This window comes from Oncorhynchus masou, chromosome 29 (assembly GCF_036934945.1).
Source record: "Oncorhynchus masou masou isolate Uvic2021 chromosome 29, UVic_Omas_1.1, whole genome shotgun sequence".
NCBI classification, from domain to species: Eukaryota; Metazoa; Chordata; class Actinopteri; order Salmoniformes; family Salmonidae; genus Oncorhynchus; species Oncorhynchus masou.
The window spans coordinates 88307334-88325871 of NC_088240.1; the positions used below are offsets into that span (position 1 = coordinate 88307334).

The following is an 18538-nucleotide window of genomic DNA, read 5'->3' on the forward strand; positions in this document are numbered from 1 at the left end:
TAATGACCTGCCTAGATCATAAATGAACAATTGTCCAGACAGAGGCTTGAGTTTGCGAATTGACGGTTTATTAAACCAACTTTACACAGGCTACTGTTTGGGCCGTAGCACACGCCAAAAAGATGACAGATAACCCACAAGCCAATCGTGACCTTCTCTTGGGAAGCCCAGACGTAAGAGAGAGAGAATAAAGGCTGAACCTGGTCTTAACTTCCAATGCTCCACCCCCCTGCCCAACCCCCCTCCACGCCACTCCGCCAACCACCAGGATGCCCGGCATCAGAACATTCCAGGCATTCCCATGATTGGCAGATAGCAGGTTGATTGACATGTCGGACACCGCGAACACCGGGTACTGGTCAGTACAACACAACCACCTCCTAGCCTAACACATAACACACAGCTGTCTGTGCGGGTCGCTACAATAACAACAGACGTCGTTAGCAATGGAATATTTATACGAACAGACAAAGCAGTAACCTTCTAAACAGTGCTAAGTAGACAAACAACCATATGGCCTCAGAAAAGTCTACAGACAGTAACTAGATTGATAGCTAGAACAACAATGACTAGTCACGGATTATGATTCACACACAATGTTTTGAGAAGGGGGGACTTGTGCCCCTCACTGTGTTAGTGATTAAGAGCCACACGTGTTTCTGTCGGGGGAAATGAGAGCGGCATTTTCTAATCCAATTCAATCGTTGCACCAGCCTCAACCAATACCCCACCTGTTTCTTTAAAGATAGACAAGCTAATAGTTGTTCAGAGCACACAGCGCTTCACACTGTTTGAGTGAAAGAGATGCGTCCTGGCTGACCAAGGATAATACAAAAAAAGACTTGTCATAATCGTATTCGCAAAATTCTCCACATCCGTTACAATACTCGTTTTTTTCCAAGTACTCGGCACACCCCTTACTACTAACCACTTTTCGGGCTAACTACTGCTCTCAAATCATATCCTGATGTCAACAGTAGATGAGAGTTATATTCATAACATTGCTAACTAAGTTAGCCAACATACATTTAGAAAAAACAAGTTATATTAACTGGCTAGCTAGCCAGCTTTAGCAATGTTGGGTGGTCAATGTAACTTATATCGGGAGCTACAGTAGATAACCAGCAGAGCTAGCAAACAATGTAGCATTCGAAAAATACTCCAACAGACTCTGTAGCAAGTACTCCTGGTGCACTGTTATTAGCCATTTAAACTATTTGCTTTTCTCTGTCTTTACAATGCCCTCAATGGCTTCCATGCGTTTAAAATGTGAGCTTGTCTGACATGCGCTGCGATTGGTTGCCCCAAATTCTGGGGTGGGGCTTAATGAAGGGTCAATTAGTGTCAATTGGAAACTCATCCAATATATGAGATTTGTGTTAAGACAATATATTTTGATCAATTACATAAATTTGTGTTTTTTAAATAGTAATACAAGTTATTTCGATAAGCAAAACAAGTACAGTAGTAAATGTTCAATTCATATGCAGTGAAATATTCCACAGTTAAAAAATGAGATAATTTCCATTCCCATCATACACTGTATGTACAAAAGGATGTGGACACCGCTTCAAATGAGTGGATTCTGGTGGTAGGCTACACAAGCTCACAGAACGGGACCACCGAGTGCTGAAACGCCCAGCACATAAAAATCGACTGTCCTCAGTTGCAACACTCACTACCGAGTTTCAAACTGCCTCTGCTAGCAATGTCAGCACAAGAACTGCTCGTCAGGAGCTTCATGAAATTGGTTTCCATGGCCAAGTAGCCGCATACAAGCCTAAGATCACCATGCGTAATGCCAAGCGTCAGCTTGCTGCCATTGGACTCTGGAGCAGTGGAAATGAGCCGTGAAAATACATTCTCTGTATTGATGAATCACGCTTCACCATCTGGCAGATGAAACTGGGTTTGGCGGACACCAGGAGAAAGCTACCTGCCCAAATGCATAATGCCAAGTGTAAAGTTTGGTGGAGGAGAATTAATGGTCTGGGGCTGTTTTTCATGGTTTGGGCTCGGCCCTTAATTCCTGTGAAGGATAATCTTAACCCTATAGTATACAATGACATTGTAGACAATTCTGTGCTTCCAACTTTGAGGCAACAGTTTGGAGAAGGCCCTTTGCTGTTTCAGCATGACAATTCCCCCGTGCACAAAGCGAGGTCCATACAGAAATGGTTTGTCGATATCTGTGTGGAAAAACTTGACTGTCATTATTATACTGTTGTGCCCCTCATTCACACTAACAACACATAATGTTTTTTCTCTTCCTATTACTCTGGTCACAACCAATTATCTCCTCAGATTCTGCCCCCCAAAAAACGAATGTCCTTCATTATGTTAACCAAACACTAACCTGTATGTGCTTACACAGAGAATTCATTAGGGGGGCAATGAAGCGTTGTTCTCGGTGTAATTACACGCAGGCCGACGTGACAGTTCGCCAAGCCGCATAAGTGATCGCTGCAATTAGTGCTGAAGAAGGAAGTCATTTGCTAAACAATACAGGTACAAATGGTGGTGATCTCCATTTTTTGTCATTTGTTATTATAAATCACGTTTCTTAGCTTTCCTCCTTCACCCTCATGGATAATCATCAGTCGTTCTGCCCCTGAACAGGCAGTTAACCCACTGTTCCTAGGCCGTCATTGAAAATAAGAATTTGTTCTTGACTGACTTGCCTAGTTAAATGAAGGTAAAATAAAAAAATAAAAAATCTTCTCAGAGATGGCCTATACGCCAAACGGCACCCTATTCCCAATGTAGTGCACTACTTTTGACAAGGACCCGTAGGACTCTGGTCAAAAGTAGTGTACTCTGTGGGGAATAGTGCACCATTTGGCATTAAGAGAGTGTGAATGTTTGTTCATTTCAGATAAAAGTTGATCTGCAATTGCTATGATCCATTTTGACACGTGTTATGTCATCTGAGAAAACGTGGCCTTCAAAGCAAATCTGCTGCCTGCTAGTGTAGCAGACATGAATCGGTCGCGGATGCTCATTGTGATGGGTAGCCCCGCCGGCCCCTAGGGCCAATAGGGTATTTCCTCTTGGTCTAATGGTCAAGACGTTGGTTTCTCCAGCATTAAGCCTGGGTTCATCCCTCAGGTGACACTAGCCCAGTTATCCAATTTGTTGTTAATTCAGTATCAGCTTTGATACTGTGGCACCTTGGATATATTGTGCCATGGCTTATGGCTTTTAGTAGCAGATAACGGCAACATTTAGTGTGTTGTATTTCAGACAAACATTTTAGACTGATCCAATGAACCATTGATTTCTGTTCAAAATGTTGTATCAAGACTGCCCAAATGTACCTAATTGGTTCATTAATAACTTTTCAAGTTCATAACTGTGCACTCCTCAAACAATAGCATGGTATTCTTTCACTGTAATAGCTACTGTAAATTGGACAGTGCAGTTAGATTAACAAGAATTTAAGCTTTCTGCCAATATCCGATATGTCTATGTCCGGTGAAATCTTCTTCTTACTTACAACCTCATGCTAATCGCATTAGCCTCATCCGTCCCGCAGGGGATCCACCAATCCTGTAGAGGTTTTTTTAAGTTCCTATGCAGCTATGCTAGCTTTCACTTGTAAGCTAGCTGATAGCAGATTTGATTAATGAAATTGAACATTTGATCCTATTTAGAAAATTGATTTCTGTTACAAAAGCAAGCATTTCATAATCCCCCCCCAATAAAAATCTCAATTAAAATGACCTAGAGCAGTATCCCAGTTTGACAGTAACGGGATGTCCCAGTTTGACAGTAACGGGATTACCCAGTTTGACAGTAACGGGATTACCCAGTTTGACAGTAACGGGATGTCCCAGTTTGACAGTAACGGGATGTCCCAGTTTGACGGGATGTCCCAGTTTGACAGTAACGGGATGTCCCAGTTTGACAGTAACGGGATGTCCCAGTTTGACAGTAGGCCATTGGCATACTGGGACACTGTCAAAATGTCAACATTCAAAATTAGGTGAGATTAGTAAGAAAACCATTTACAGTCATTTTGATCCACAATTACATACAAAATATGTTGTAATGAGACACTGAATATCCTTTCTTAGTTGTTTATAACCTTCACATTATTTACCTCCGAACGCTATGTCATTGACTTACTGTTATGCCTCTGGAGACGCAGGTCATTACACGGGGTGCCACGCCCACAATGATGACGTCGTACCCATTGAACCAATGGTTTATCATCACATACTTCCTCACTAACACACAGGCATCAACTGTAGGTTGTGTTATTGTGCACATTTGAAGATATCCATTACAAAGCTTAAGTCTCCCACTTTGCTACGTGTCCCAATACTCACCTTACATTAAATACCATGTTTTGGATTAAGAGCATCTGTATGTATCCTAAGATCTCATTTTATTTCAACACAAAATTAATTCCACACAGAAAAGGATACATTTTAGGTGTTGCACTCAAATGAATCCTTTTCGATTACATTGCTTAGCTACCAAAACCCGATCATCCCAAATTGGTCCAGCTCAAGCTGTTCTGGAAACTTTGTTTTGAAACAGATGTATTTAGGTGCTAATCAATAGGTGGGACAGCAGTGTTAGTCTGAGATGGATGTTGCTGCTCTATACAGCCAAACACATTGACAGATGACTGCTAGTCCTGGGCCCTAATAGCACCTTGGTCAGGAGGAACAGTGGTGGGGTGAATACATACCTGACTGCTTTAAGGTATATCTGATTGTGTAGAGCTGTAATCAGAGCCGGTTGACATTTATTGTCATGAGTCTTGTCCTGGAGGCAGAACTGAGCGATTTCCCCTTAGATAGGCCAGCTGCAAAGTCAGAATGGTCTATTTTTCAAAATCATGAAAGCAAAAATTAGCTTTTTGGTCTCAATTTAAGGTTCGGTGAGCAGTGTTGTTAAAACCCTTTCCTGCAGTCAAATGACCAAATAACCCTCTAGTGGTCTTATGGATGGAATGTTATTCATAATTATGAAAATAAAACATTATTTAAAAAAAATCAACCACAAAAAAATCCAGTGTTTTTATGTCAAATGGTTTTGTTATATTTCAGCCTTCCGTGATGTATGTAAAGTGTATTATTGGGATGCAAACTCAAAATGTAAGACATTTCAAGTCTATAACTGACATGGTACAGGTGTCTTTTTTATTTAATCAAATCAAATGTATTTATATAGTCCTTCGTACATCAGCTGATATCTCAAAGTGCTGTACAGAAACCCAGCCTAAAACCCCAAACAGCAAGCAATGCAGGTGTAGAAGCACGGTGGCTAGGAAAAACTCCCTAGAAAGGCCAAAACCTAGGAAGAAACCTAGAGAGGAACCAGGCTATGTGGGGTGGCCAGTCCTCTTCTGGCTGTGCCGGGTGGAGATTATAACAGAACATGGCCAAGATATTCAAATGTTCATAAATGACCAGTATGGTCAAATAATAATAATCACAGGCAGAACAGTTGAAACTGGAGCAGCAGCACGGCCAGGTGGACTGGGGACAGCAAGGAGTCATCATGTCAGGTAGTCCTGAGGCATGGTCCTAGGGTTCAGGTCCTCCAAGAGAGAGAAAGAAAGAGAGAAAGAGGATTAGAGAGAGCACACTTAAATTCACACAGGACACCGGATAGGACAGGAGAAGTACTCCGGATATAACAAACTGACCCTAGCCCCCCAACACAAACTACTGCAGCATAAATACTGGAGGCTGAGACAGGAGGGGTCAGGAGATACTGTGGCCCCATCCAAGGACACCCCAGGACAGGGCCAAATAGGAAGGATATAACCCCACCCATTTAAAGCCCATACAGTATGTGAGGTGTATACTTTTGTTTCAAAGTAGATTTGTTGAAGACTACCAAAAAACACTGTGTGACCCTGATTTAGCCCACTGCAGTAACATGTTAAATCTAACCCTAACCTTAAATCAATGTTAAATCACACAGCTAACTGTATGGTGGTATTCAAACTGAGGTTAATCAATACATGCAAAACATCTATTTTGATTACATATCATTACCTAGCTAACGTTAGCTTGCTTGTCCAGTAGTCTCTGTAGCCAGCTAACACCTGTCAGCTGAAAGCTAGCTAGCTAAGGAACAGGCAAACAAAGGTAGCTAGCTATTAGGCCTTCCCAGTCAGTACCTGGAATCTAGCATTCATAGTCAGTACCTGGACTCTAGCATTCATAGTCAGTACCTGGACTCTAGCATTCATAGTCAGTACGTGGACTCTAGCATTCATAGTCAGTACCTGGACTCTAGCATTCATAGTCAGTACCTGGACTCTAGCATTCATAGTCAGTACCTGGACTCTAGCATTCATAGTCAGTACCTGGACTCTAGCATTCATAGTCAGTACCTGGACTCTAGCATTCATAGTCAGTACCTGGACCCTAGCATTCATAGTCAGTACCTGGACTCTAGCATTCATAGTCAGTACCTGGACTCTAGCATTCATAGTCAGTACCTGGAGTCTAGGCATTCCTAGTCAGTCTAGGCATTCCAAGTCAGTACCTGGAGTCTAAGTTGGAATATACCAGTGGAGTTGAGCTAGTCCTGGTCAGTACCTGTAGTCCAGGGTTGATGGTGAAGCTCCCAGAAGTAGGTTTCATAGTGGTGGATCTCATTTAGTGAGATCCACAGTGGTGGATCTCATTTAGGGTTATCTTCTGCCTGTCGTACCTGCAGTAGGAAAGAGTGGGGCAACAGCTTGATTATACAAAACTAACACAACACAAATCACACTTCTGATAAAATGGAAGTGCAACATTTCATTCTGATCTTACGATCAAAGAGGGTATAGGAGGCATTACAGTGTGCAGGGCTTCTCGCCTGTGTGATCAGAGGGAGGGAGGGAGGGAGACGGGAGAATTAGAGAGAGCATACCTAAACACCCTAGTCACATCAGACATCACAGTTACCTAAACACCCTGGTCACATCAGATATCACAGTTACCCAAACACCCTGGTCACATCAGACATCACAGTTACCTAAACACCCTAGTCACATCAGACATCACAGTTACCTAAACACCCTGGTCACATCAGATATCACAGTTACCGAAACACCTTGGTCACATCAGATATCACAGTTACCTAAACACCCTGGTCACATCAAATATCACAGTTACCTAAACACCTTGGTCACATCAGATAACACAGTTACCCAAACGCCCTGGTCACATCAGTTACCAGAACTCCCTGGTCACATCAGACATCACAGTTACCAGAACTCCCTAGTCACATCAGACATCACAGTTACCCAAACACCCTGGTCACATCAGACATCACAGTTACTAGTACTCCCTAGTCACATCAGTTACCAAAACACCCTGGTCACATCAGACATCACAGTTACCAGAACTCCCTAGTCACATCAGACATCACAGTTACCAGAACTCCCTAGTCACATCAGACATCACAGTTACCAGAACACCCTGGTCACATCAGACATCATAGTTACCAGAACACCCTGGTCACATCAGACATCACAGTTACCAGAACACCCTGGTCACATCAGACATCACAGTTACCAGAACACCCTGGTCACATCAGACATCACAGTTACCAGAACTCCCTAGTCACATCAGACATCACAGTTACCAGAACACCCTGGTCACATCAGACATCACAGTTACCAGAACACCCTGGTCACATCAGTTACCAAAACACCCTGGTCACATCAGTTACCAAAACACCCTGGTCACATCAGACATCACAGTTACCAGAACTCCCTAGTCACATCAGACATCACAGTTACCAGAACACCCTGGTCACATCAGTTACCAGAACTCCCTAGTCACATCAGACATCACAGTTACCAAAACACCCTGGTCACATCAGTTACCAGAACTCCCTAGTCACATCAGACATCACAGTTACCAGAACTCCCTGGTCACATCAGACATCACAGTTACCAGAACTCCCTGGTCACATCAGACATCACAGTTACCCAAACACCCTGGTCACACCAGACATCACAGTTACTAGTACTCCCTAGTCACATCAGTTACCAAAACGCCCTAGTCACATCAGACATCACAGTTACCAGACTCCCTAGTCACATCAGACATCACAGTTAGCAAAATACCCTAGTCACATCAGACATCACAGTTACCAAAACACCCTGGTCGCATCAGACATCACAGTTACCAAAACACCCTGGTCACATCAGACATCACAGTTACTAGTACTCCCTAGTCACATCAGACATCACAGTTACCAGAACTCCCTAGTCACATCAGACATCACAGTTAGCAAAATACACTAGTCACATCAGACATCACAGTTACCAAAACACCCTGGTCACATCAGACATCACAGTTACTAGTACTCCCTAGTCACATCAGACATCACAGTTACCAGAACACCCTGGTCACATCAGTTACCAAAACACCCTGGTCACATCAGACATCACAGTTACCAGAACTCCCTGGTCACATCAGACATCACAGTTACCAAAACACCCTGGTCACACCAGTTACTAGTACTCCCTAGTCACATCAGACATCACAGTTACCAGAACACCCTGGTCACATCAGACATCACAGTTACTACTAGTACTCCCTAGTCACATCAGACATCACAGTTACCCAAACACCCTGGTCACACCAGACATCACAGTTACTAGTACTCCCTAGTCACATCAGTTACCAAAACACCCTGGTCACATCAGACATCACAGTTACCAGAACTCCCTAGTCACATCAGACATCACAGTTACCAAAACACCCTGGTCACACCAGTTACCAGAACTCCCTAGTCACATCAGACATCACAGTTACCAAAACACCCTGGTCACATCAAATATCACAGTTACCAAAACACCCTGGTCACATCAGTTACCAAAACGCCCTAGTCACATCAAATATCACAGTTACCAAAACACCCTGCTCACATCAGTTACCAGAACTCCCTAGTCACATCAAATATCATAGTAACCAAAACACCCTGGTCACACCAGTTACCAGAACTCCCTAGTCACAGACACCACAGTTACCAAAACACCCTGGTCACATCAGTTACCAAAACACCCTGGTGACATCAGATATCACAGTTACCAAAACACCCTGGTCACATCAGTTACCAGAACTCCCTAGTCACATCAGACACCACAGTTACCAAAACACCCTGGTAACATCAGATATCACAGTTACCAAAACACCCTGGTCACATCAGTTACCAGAACTCCCTAGTCACATCAGACGTCAGACACAGTTACCAAAACACCCTGGTCACATCAGACATCACAGTCACCAAAACACCCCAAGTCACTGATAAACTATATTTTGATGAGTCACCAACAACCGAAGTGTTTCCTGTTGGCTCTTTTAGAACATGAACAAGTGGAATTGTTAAATGATCAAACTAGTACTGGCCTATACCCCTCAAACTCAACTCTGGACCTCGAAGCCAATTCCACTGCAGTTTTTCATTGTTCCTCTCTCATCAGGGACTGATTTAGACCTGGGACACCAGGTGAGTGCAATTAATTATCAGGTAGAACAGAACCTGCAGGCTCTGGATCTCGTAGGGTAAGCGGTGAAAACCCCTGGCCTAAATGGCAGTGTTCCCCAACCCTGGTCCTCAAGTACCCCCAACAGTACATGTTTTTATTGTCATTCTGGACAAGCACCCCTGGTTCAATTTGTCAACTAATCATTAAGCCCTCAATGAGTTGAATGAGGTGCGTTTGTCAAGGGCTACAACAAAACTGTGTAGTGTTGGAGTTACTGGATGACCAGGGTTGGGAAACACTGCTGGACGGTACAGATAACTTTTCTTTGTCACCTCACCATCTCTACTCGTTCTCCTCGTAACACCAGCAGATGGTGCTGCTGTTCTGTTTTGATTGGAGATCTGGATCTTACAACTGCATATCTTAGACGTGAAGCATTTTTTCATCACAGCCTGTTGCCTTAAAGCACAGCTTCAACACAGGAAGAACTTGACCAGAACTGAGTGAGATGGAGGACATTCGTCAATGGCCTATGCTCCTAATAGGAGTTAAGGGCTTAAGTAAAAAATGAACCCAATGTTGTGTCACTCTGCAGCATGAGGGAGGTGCAGTAGTAGTTGAGGGGTACTTCAGTTGTCATGTCGATATTTGTCAGGTGGTCTACCTGATTCCTGACCAGAGAAGTATTCTCCACGCCTGCATTCCCCGCCAGCATCAGGGGTTGGCCCCTCTCCAGCAACAGATCCATTAAGTACCTCAGATGTCCGTCTCAGCCGTGTGCACCAGAGCGGCCTACAGTACAGCAGCCGTAGAAAACAACTGAGAAAAGAGTGAAGTGTGAACACAGAAATGGTTACAGCACGGTTATATCCCTCACTTTGAAAGCCATGTATTGACCGACACCAAGTCAGTGAGTTGTTCATAATTGATAATGTCTTATGTCTCCCGTGTACACCGCCGCTGTTTGGGGATAATAGCGTCGTTAGGTGGGAACAAAACCCTGCTAATTACAGCTCAGCCAGAGGCGGCAGGCAGCAGGCTGGCAGCTGTGGGCAGGAGGACTGGGAGGAGGCAATAGAGCGTGGGTTGAGAGTCTAGAGTCTGTGCTTTTACACCCACACCCTCTGCTATGCGGTGTGCTAGATGGTAATCAGACACAGTGGCAGGGCTTTGTTCCGTCCTAGCTAGGGACCCCCACTATGACCTCATGATGTGTGGCTTTACCCTCTCATGCTCACTGATGCGTTCAGACATTTTTAATACGGCTGCATTGTTCATTTCTTGTCATTGTACTTCAAAGAATGGTGTCTTTCTCGCTGAAACGTGTATTCCGATGTTCTTTGAAAAGCTGCAACAGGAAGGTAAAGTTGCAACAGGAAGGTAAAGCTGCAACAGGAAGGTAAAGCTGCAACAGGAAGGTAAAGTTGCAACAGGAAGGTAAAGTTGCAACAGGAAGGTAAAGCTGCAACAGGAAGGTAAAGCTGCAACAGGAAGGTAAAGTTGCAACAGGAAGGTAAAGCTGCAACAGGAAGGTAAAGCTGCAACAGGAAGGTAAAGCTGCAACAGGAAGGTAAAGTTGCAACAGGAAGGTAAAGTTGCAACAGGAAGGTAAAGCTGCAACAGGAAGGTAAAGCTGCAACAGGAAGGTAAAGCTGCAACAGGAAGGTAAAGCTGCAACAGGAAGGTAAAGCTGCAACAGGAAGGTAAAGCTGCAACAGGAAGGTAAAGCTGCAACAGGAAGGTAAAGCTGTAACAGAAAAATATTATTCCCATGTAGGCTACAATAAAAACTTCAACTGTAACCGGGAGGTTTTCCAGAACTCTGGCTGTGCTGCTAGTTAATTACATGGTACAGAGAGACAACAGAGAGACAATAGAGAGCCTGCAGAGAGACAATAGAGAGGCTGCAGAGAGACAATAGAGAGGCAACAGAGAGACAGAGAGACAACAGAGAGACAATAGAGAGACAATAGAGAGACAATAGAGAGGCTACAGAGAGACAATAGAGAGACAATAGAGAGACTACAGAGAGAGTCAACAGAGAGACAACGGAGAGGCTACAGAGAGACAACAGAGAGGCTACAGAGAGACAACAGAGATTGGAGTGTTGTAGGCTACAGAGAGACAATAGAGAGGCTACAGAGAGACTACAGAGAGAGTCTACAGAGACACAACAGAGAGGCTACAGAGATACAACAGAGAGGCTACAGAGATACAATAGAGAGGCTACAGAGAGAGGCTACAGAGAGACAACAGAAAGAGACTACAGAGAAAGACTAGTGGATTGGTGTGTTGTAATAGTGGATTGGTGTGTTGTAATAGTGGATTGGTGTGTTGTCAAAGTGGATTGGTGTGTTGTCATAGTGGATTGGAGTGTTTTAGTAGCGCATAGGTATGTTGTAGTGGTGGATTGGAGTGTTGTAGTGGCGGATTGGAGTGTTGTAGTGGCGGATTGGAGTGTTGTAATAGTGGATTGGAGTGTTGTAATAGTGGATTGGAGTGTTGTAATAGTGGATTGGTGTGTTGTCATAGTGGATTGGAGTGTTGTCATAGTGGATTGGAGTGTTGTAATAGTGGATTGGAGTGTTGTCATTGTGGATTGGTGTGTTGTAGTGGTGGATTGGAGTGTTGTAATAGTGGATTGGAGTGTTGTAATAGTGGACTGGAGTGTTGTAATAGTGGATTGGTGTGTTGTCATAGTGGATTGGAGTGTTGTCATAGTGGATTGGAGTGTTGTCATAGTGGATTGGAGTGTTGTCATTGTGGATTGGTGTGTTGTAGTGGTGAATTGGAGTGTTGTAGTGGTGGATTAGAGTGTTGTAGTGGTGGATTGGAGTGTTGTAGTGGTGGATTGGAGTGTTGTAGTGGTGGATTAGAGTGTTGTAGTGGTGGATTAGAGTGTTGTAGTGGTGGATTAGAGTGTTGTAGTGGTGGATTAGAGTGTTGTAGTGGTGGATTAGAGTGTTGTAGTGGTGGATTAGAGTGTTGTAGTGGTGGATTAGAGTGTCGTACTAGTGGATTGTTTGTCGTAATAGTGGATTGGAGTGTCGTAATAATGGATTGGAGAGTTTTAGTAGCGGATAGGTATGTTGTAGTGGTGGATTGGAATGTTGTAGTGGTGGATTGGAGTGTTGTAGTGGTGGATTGGAGTGTTGTAGTGGTGGATTGGAGTGTTGTAGTGGTGGATTGGAGTGTTGAAAAAGTGGATAGGAGTGTTGTAATAGTGGATTGGAGTGTTGCAATAGTGGATTGGAGTGTCGCAATAGCGTATTGGTGTGTCGTAATAGCGGATTGGTGTGTCATAATAGCGGATTGGTGTGTCGTAATAGCGGATTGGTGTGTCGTAATAGCGGATTGGTGTGTCGTAATAGTGGATTGGTGTGTCGTAATAGTGGATTGGTGTGTCGTAATAGTGGATTGGTGTGTCGTAATAGTTGATTGGTGTGTCGTAATAGTGGATTGGAGTGTTTTAGTAACAGATAGGTATGTTGTAGTGGTGGATTGGAGTGTTGTAGTGGTGGATTGGAGTGTTGTAGTGGTGGATTGGAGTGTTGTAGTGGTGGAAAGGAGTGTTGTAGTGGAAAGGAGTGTTGTAGTGGTGGATTGGAGTGTTAGTGGTGGATTGGAGTGTTGTAGTGGTGGATTGGAGTGTTGTAGTGGTGGATTGGTGTGTTGTAATAGTGGATTGGAGTGTTGTAATAGTGGATTGGAGTGTTGTAATAGTGGATTGGAGTGTTGTAATAGTGGATTGGAGTGTTGTAATAGTGGATTGGAGTGTTGTAATAGTGGATTGGTGTGTTGTAATAGTGAATTGGTGTGTCGTAATAGTGGATTGGTGTGTTGTAATAGTGGATTGGTGTGTTGTAATGGTGGATTGGTGTGTTGTAGTGGTGGATTGGAGTGTTGTAGCGATGGATTGGTGTGTTTTAGCGGTGGATTGGAGTGTTGTAGTAGTGGATTGGTGTGTTGTAGTGGTGGATTGCTGTGTTGTAGTGGGGGATTGGTGTGTTGTAATAGTGGATTGGTTGTGTTGTAGTGGTGGATTGGAGTGTTTTAATGGTGGATTGGAGTGTTGTTTTAGTAGATTGGGGTGTGGTTTTAGTGGATTGGAGTGTTGTAATAGTGGATTGGTTGTTGTAATAGTGGATTGGAGTGTTGTAGTGTTGGATTGGTGTGTTGTAATAGTGGATTGGAGTGTTGTAGTGTTGGATTGGTGTGTTGTAATAGTGGATTTGTGTGTTGTAGTGATGGATTGGAGTATTGTAGAGGTGGATTGGTGTGTTATACTTGATGATTGGTGTGTTGTAATAGTGGATTGGATTGTTGTAGTGTTGGATTGGTGTGTTGTAGTGTTGGATTGGTGTGTTGTAATAGTGGATTGGAGTGTTGTAGTGTTGGATTGGTGTGTTGTAATAGTGGATTGGAGTGTTGTAGAGGTGGAGTGGTGTGTTGTAATAGTGGATTGGAGTGTTGTAGTGTTGGATTGGTGTGTTGTAATAGTGGATTGGAGTGTTGTAGTGTTGGATTGGTGTGTTGTAATAGTGGATTGGAGTGTTGTAGTGTTGGATTTGTGTGTTGTAATAGTGGATTGGAGTGTTGTAGTGTTGGATTGGTGTGTTGTAATAGTGGATTGGAGTGTTGTAGAGGTGGAGTGGTGTGTTGTAATAGTGGATTGGAGTGTTGTAGTGTTGGATTGGATTGTTGTAGTGTTGGATTGGTGTGTTGTAATAGTGGATTGGAGTGTTGTAGTGTTGGATTGGTGTGTTGTAATAGTGGATTGGAGTGTTGTAGAGGTGGAGTGGTGTGTTGTAATAGTGGATTGGAGTGTTGTAGTGTTGGATTGGTGTGTTGTAATAGTGGATTGGAGTGTTGTAGTGTTGGATTGGTGTGTTGTAATAGTGGATTGGAGTGTTGTAGTGTTGGATTTGTGTGTTGTAATAGTGGATTGGAGTGTTGTAGTGTTGGATTGGTGTGTTGTAATAGTGGATTGGAGTGTTGTAGAGGTGGAGTGGTGTGTTGTAATAGTGGATTGGAGTGTTGTAGTGTTGGATTGGATTGTTGTAGTGTTGGATTGGTGTGTTGTAGTGTTGGATTGGTGTGTTGTAATAGTGGATTGGAGTGTTGTAGTGTTTGATTGGTGTGTTGTAATAGTGGATTGGAGTGTTGTAGTGTTGGATTGGTGTGTTGTAATAGTGGATTGGAGTGTTGTAGTGTTGGATTGGTGTGTTGTAATAGTGGATTGGAGTGTTGTAGTGTTGGATTGGTGTGTTGTAATAGTGGATTGGAGTGTTGTAGTGTTGGATTGGTGTGTTGTAATAGTGGATTGGAGTGTTGTAGTGTTGGATTGGTGTGTTGTAATAGTGGATTTGTGTTTTGTAGTGATGGATTGGAGTGTTGTAGAGGTGGATTGGTGTCTTATACTTGATGATTGGTGTGTTGTAATAGTGGATTGGGATTGTTGTAGTGGGGGATCGGTGCATGAGCCTTGGCTTGTGATAGATGTAACGGTTTATAGGAGCAGGAGCATATCTCCTGTTTCTGTAGTGAAGCAGCTTGATGTACCAGTACACTTCCTGGACAGGACACTAGTCTAGTGCAGGGCCGGACTATCAATCTATCTCCTTAATGCTGAATTTCAAGCAGAGACACATCATGTCCCATTTTTACATTCTTTAGTCAGGGGATCGAATAGCAAGGTGTATGTGTGTATGTGTGTATGTGTGTGTGTGTGTGTGTGTGTGTGTGTGTGTGTGTGTGTGTGTGTGTGTGTGTGTGTGTGTGTGTGTGTGTGTGTGTGTGTGTGTGTGTGTGTGTGTGTGTGTGTGTGTCCGCCCGCCCGTATAATGCAGTATGGTGTGGTACCTTTTTGGAGAGCAGCTCCTTGCAGAGTGTGTACAGGGTAATCAACTTCTTGGCCAGTAGCTTGGCACTGAGGAAGCCTTCAGCCATGACAGCATGATGTCACAGATCAGATCGCAATGGTGAGAGTCACCACCACGAGCGCACTGTCTGAAGAGAGGATAATGTGGTGAGAGAATGGAGCACTGAAGAGAGGATAATATGGTGAGATAATGGACACAGATGAGATAATGGATCAGAAGAGAGGATAATATGGTGAGAGAATGGAGCTAGCTCTCTGAAGCTCGCTCTCTGAAGAGAGGATAATATGGTGAGAGAATGGAGCTAGCTCTCTGAAGAGAGGATAATATGGTGAGATAATGAGAGGATAATATGAGATAATGGAGCTAGCTCTCTGAAGAGAGGATAATTTGAAGAGAGGATAATATGGTGAGAGAATGGAGCTAGCTCTTTGAAGAGAGGATAATATGGTGAGATAATGGATCTAGCTCTCTGAAGAGAGGATAATATGGTGAGAGAATGGAGCTAGCTCTCTGAAGAGAGGATAATATGGTGAGATAATGGAGCTAGCTCTCTGAAGAGAGGATAATATGGTGAGAGAATGGAGCTAGCTCTCTGAAGAGGATAATATGGTGAGATAATGGAGCTAGCTCTCTGAAGAGAGGATAATATGGGGAGAGAATGGAGCTAGCTCTCTGAAGAGGACAATATGGTGAGATAATGGAGCTAGCTCTCTGAAGAGAGGATAATATGGTGAGAGAATGGAGCTAGCTCTCTGAAGAGAGGATAATATGGTGAGAGGATGGAGCTTGCTCTCTGAAGAGAGGATAATATGGTGAGAGAATGGAGCTAGCTCTCTGAAGAGAGGATAATATGGTGAGAGAATGGAGCTAGCTCTCTGAAGAGGATAATATGGTGAGATAATGGAGCTAGCTCTCTGAAGAGAGGATAATATGGTGAGAGAATGGAGCTAGCTCTCTGAAGAGGATAATATGGTGAGATAATGGAGCTAGCTCTCTGAAGAGAGGATAATATGGTGAGAGAATGGAGCTAGCTCTCTGAAGAGAGGATAATATGGTGAGAGAATGGAGCTAGCTCTTTGAAGAGAGGATAATATGGTGAGATAATGGAGCTCGCTCTCTGAAGAGAGGATAATATGGTGAGAGAATGTAACTAGCTCTCTGAAGAGAGGATAATATGGTGAGATAATGGAGCTCGCTCGCTGAAGAGAGGATAATATGGTGAGAGAATGGAGCTAGCTCTCTGAAGAGAGGATAATATGGTGAGATAATGGAGCTAGCTCTCTGAAGAGAGGATAATATGGTGAGATAATGGAGCTAGCTCTCTGAAGAGAGGATAATATGGTGAGATAATGGAGCTAGCTCTCTGAAGAGAGCATAATATGGTGAGAGAATCTTCATTTTATTGAACTAGGCAAGTCAGTCAAGAACAAATTCATATTTACAGTGACAGCATAGGAACAGTGGGTTAACTGCCTTGTTCAGGGGAAGAATGACAGATTTTTACCTTGTTAGCTCGGGGATTTGATCAAGCATCCTTTCAGTTACTGGTCCAACGTTCTAACCAGTATGCTACCTGCCTCCCCAAATGGAGCTAGCTCTCTGAAGAGAGGATAATACGGTGAGAGAATGGTAGCTCCATCCTGCCTGCGTAGCCTGGGTTCATGGTGATGAAGATCCCTACTATCAGTTGTGTCTGATGATAAGTTATATATAACATGGTATTCCGGTTGTGATCTGAATCAGAAAACAGTACTGCCATGCAACAGATGTTGCTTGGAATTTCTCTTGGTGTTGTACACAGAAGGTTAAGAAACATTAACATCAACAATCAATCCAGATTTGCAGTGTTGTGTGCAAATCAAAGAACCAGTCATGTTCAATAGGGTAAACCGTATCAAAATGTTTTGCAACAGAAAAAGGAAATCGTTTGGCTTGTACCTCCCCATTTGAAAACATATTCTCCCTGTTGAACACAACCCTGTGTTCACATGATGAAAACAGTCCCCACCACTCCCTATTGTTGCGGATGGCAGCCTGAATGGTTTTGACCTACACAGCTACCACTGACAGGCCCTCCACAGAGATACAGTTGAATTCATCAAGTAGCTCCAGTCTAGGCCCTTAAAGATGTTCCCTATAGGCTGGACATGACAGGGGATGACATTACAAACACCGCCTGGGTGCTATACAACATGCACAAGGAACTATTCAAGTGCAGAGGGAGAACTACTGAACATCAATGATTATGAAAACACAATATTGTGGAGGTGGTGACTGGTGATATTCCAACTGAAAAACAAGTCAAGACAAGAAAACTAAAAATAGGAACAAATGTGGCCTTGTTTTGACCTTGAGGTCCATCTGTTCAGAGCAGTTGAAGACGTACACCATGATGCCCAAGGCCCCTCCCAGGTCCTTGGTGGTCCCACTCTTAGTCAGGTGGAGAGACTGGGTCGGAGTGATGTAGCACCTACACATGACCACCACAACAACAACAACATCACACACTGAGAACAACAAAGTGGTCATTCATTACAGCTCCCTATTCCTGACTACTGAATAATTATATTCTTTAGGACACAAAATAAAAGTACAATGAGATAATATTTGGTATCCTAATCAGCTTTCATTGTGTATTCTAATCAGCATAGATAGCAACACAGTTGTAAACATGAAATAAACCGAATGACAAGATGAACAAAATAAGCTGAGAGATGACAGTACAGATTTAGGGGGAGAGTTATGGACCATTCTGTGAGGGGACTGATGACTTGACTGGGTTAGATTTAGGGTTGAGGATTAGGATGAGGCTAGGGTTGAACTGGACATGAAGATAGGGTTAGGTTGAGGTACTGACCGGCCAATGAGGGGGTGATGACCAGACGAGGGGTGTTCCCCAGGTATTGGTAGGAGTAGAAGAAGTGAACATCACAGATGTTAGCCAGGCAGTGTCTCTGCTGCTCATCCCAGCAATTCCTCAGCTGAGACAGCCAGTAGAAAGCCTGCCCGTTGGTCACCTGTAAAAACATATTCCATTTGATTTGGAACAGAAAAGCCAGACCAAATTAAACAGGCCTATTTATATAATGATTATGAGTTTGGAGGGCAGAAATTATTCAATATTAAAGCAATTGGACCACTCACTAAAGGCTTCAGTCACACAAAAGTTATACTTAAATCCAAACTGGCTCTCTAGCAG

At 43.4% G+C, this 18538-nt stretch overlaps 1 long non-coding RNA gene across 1 annotated transcript; it reads right to left on the reverse strand.

The window, feature by feature from the left end:
- Positions 1 to 5435: 5435 nt before the first annotated feature.
- On the reverse strand, positions 5436 to 15418 carry LOC135521370 (uncharacterized). The gene is made up of 4 exons (XR_010452534.1): positions 15320 to 15418; positions 10122 to 10276; positions 6567 to 6681; positions 5436 to 5554 (listed from the first exon to the last, which is right to left on the reverse strand). It is a non-coding gene; the product is annotated as an uncharacterized LOC135521370 (long non-coding RNA).
- Between the last annotated feature and the right edge of the window lie 3120 nt (positions 15419 to 18538).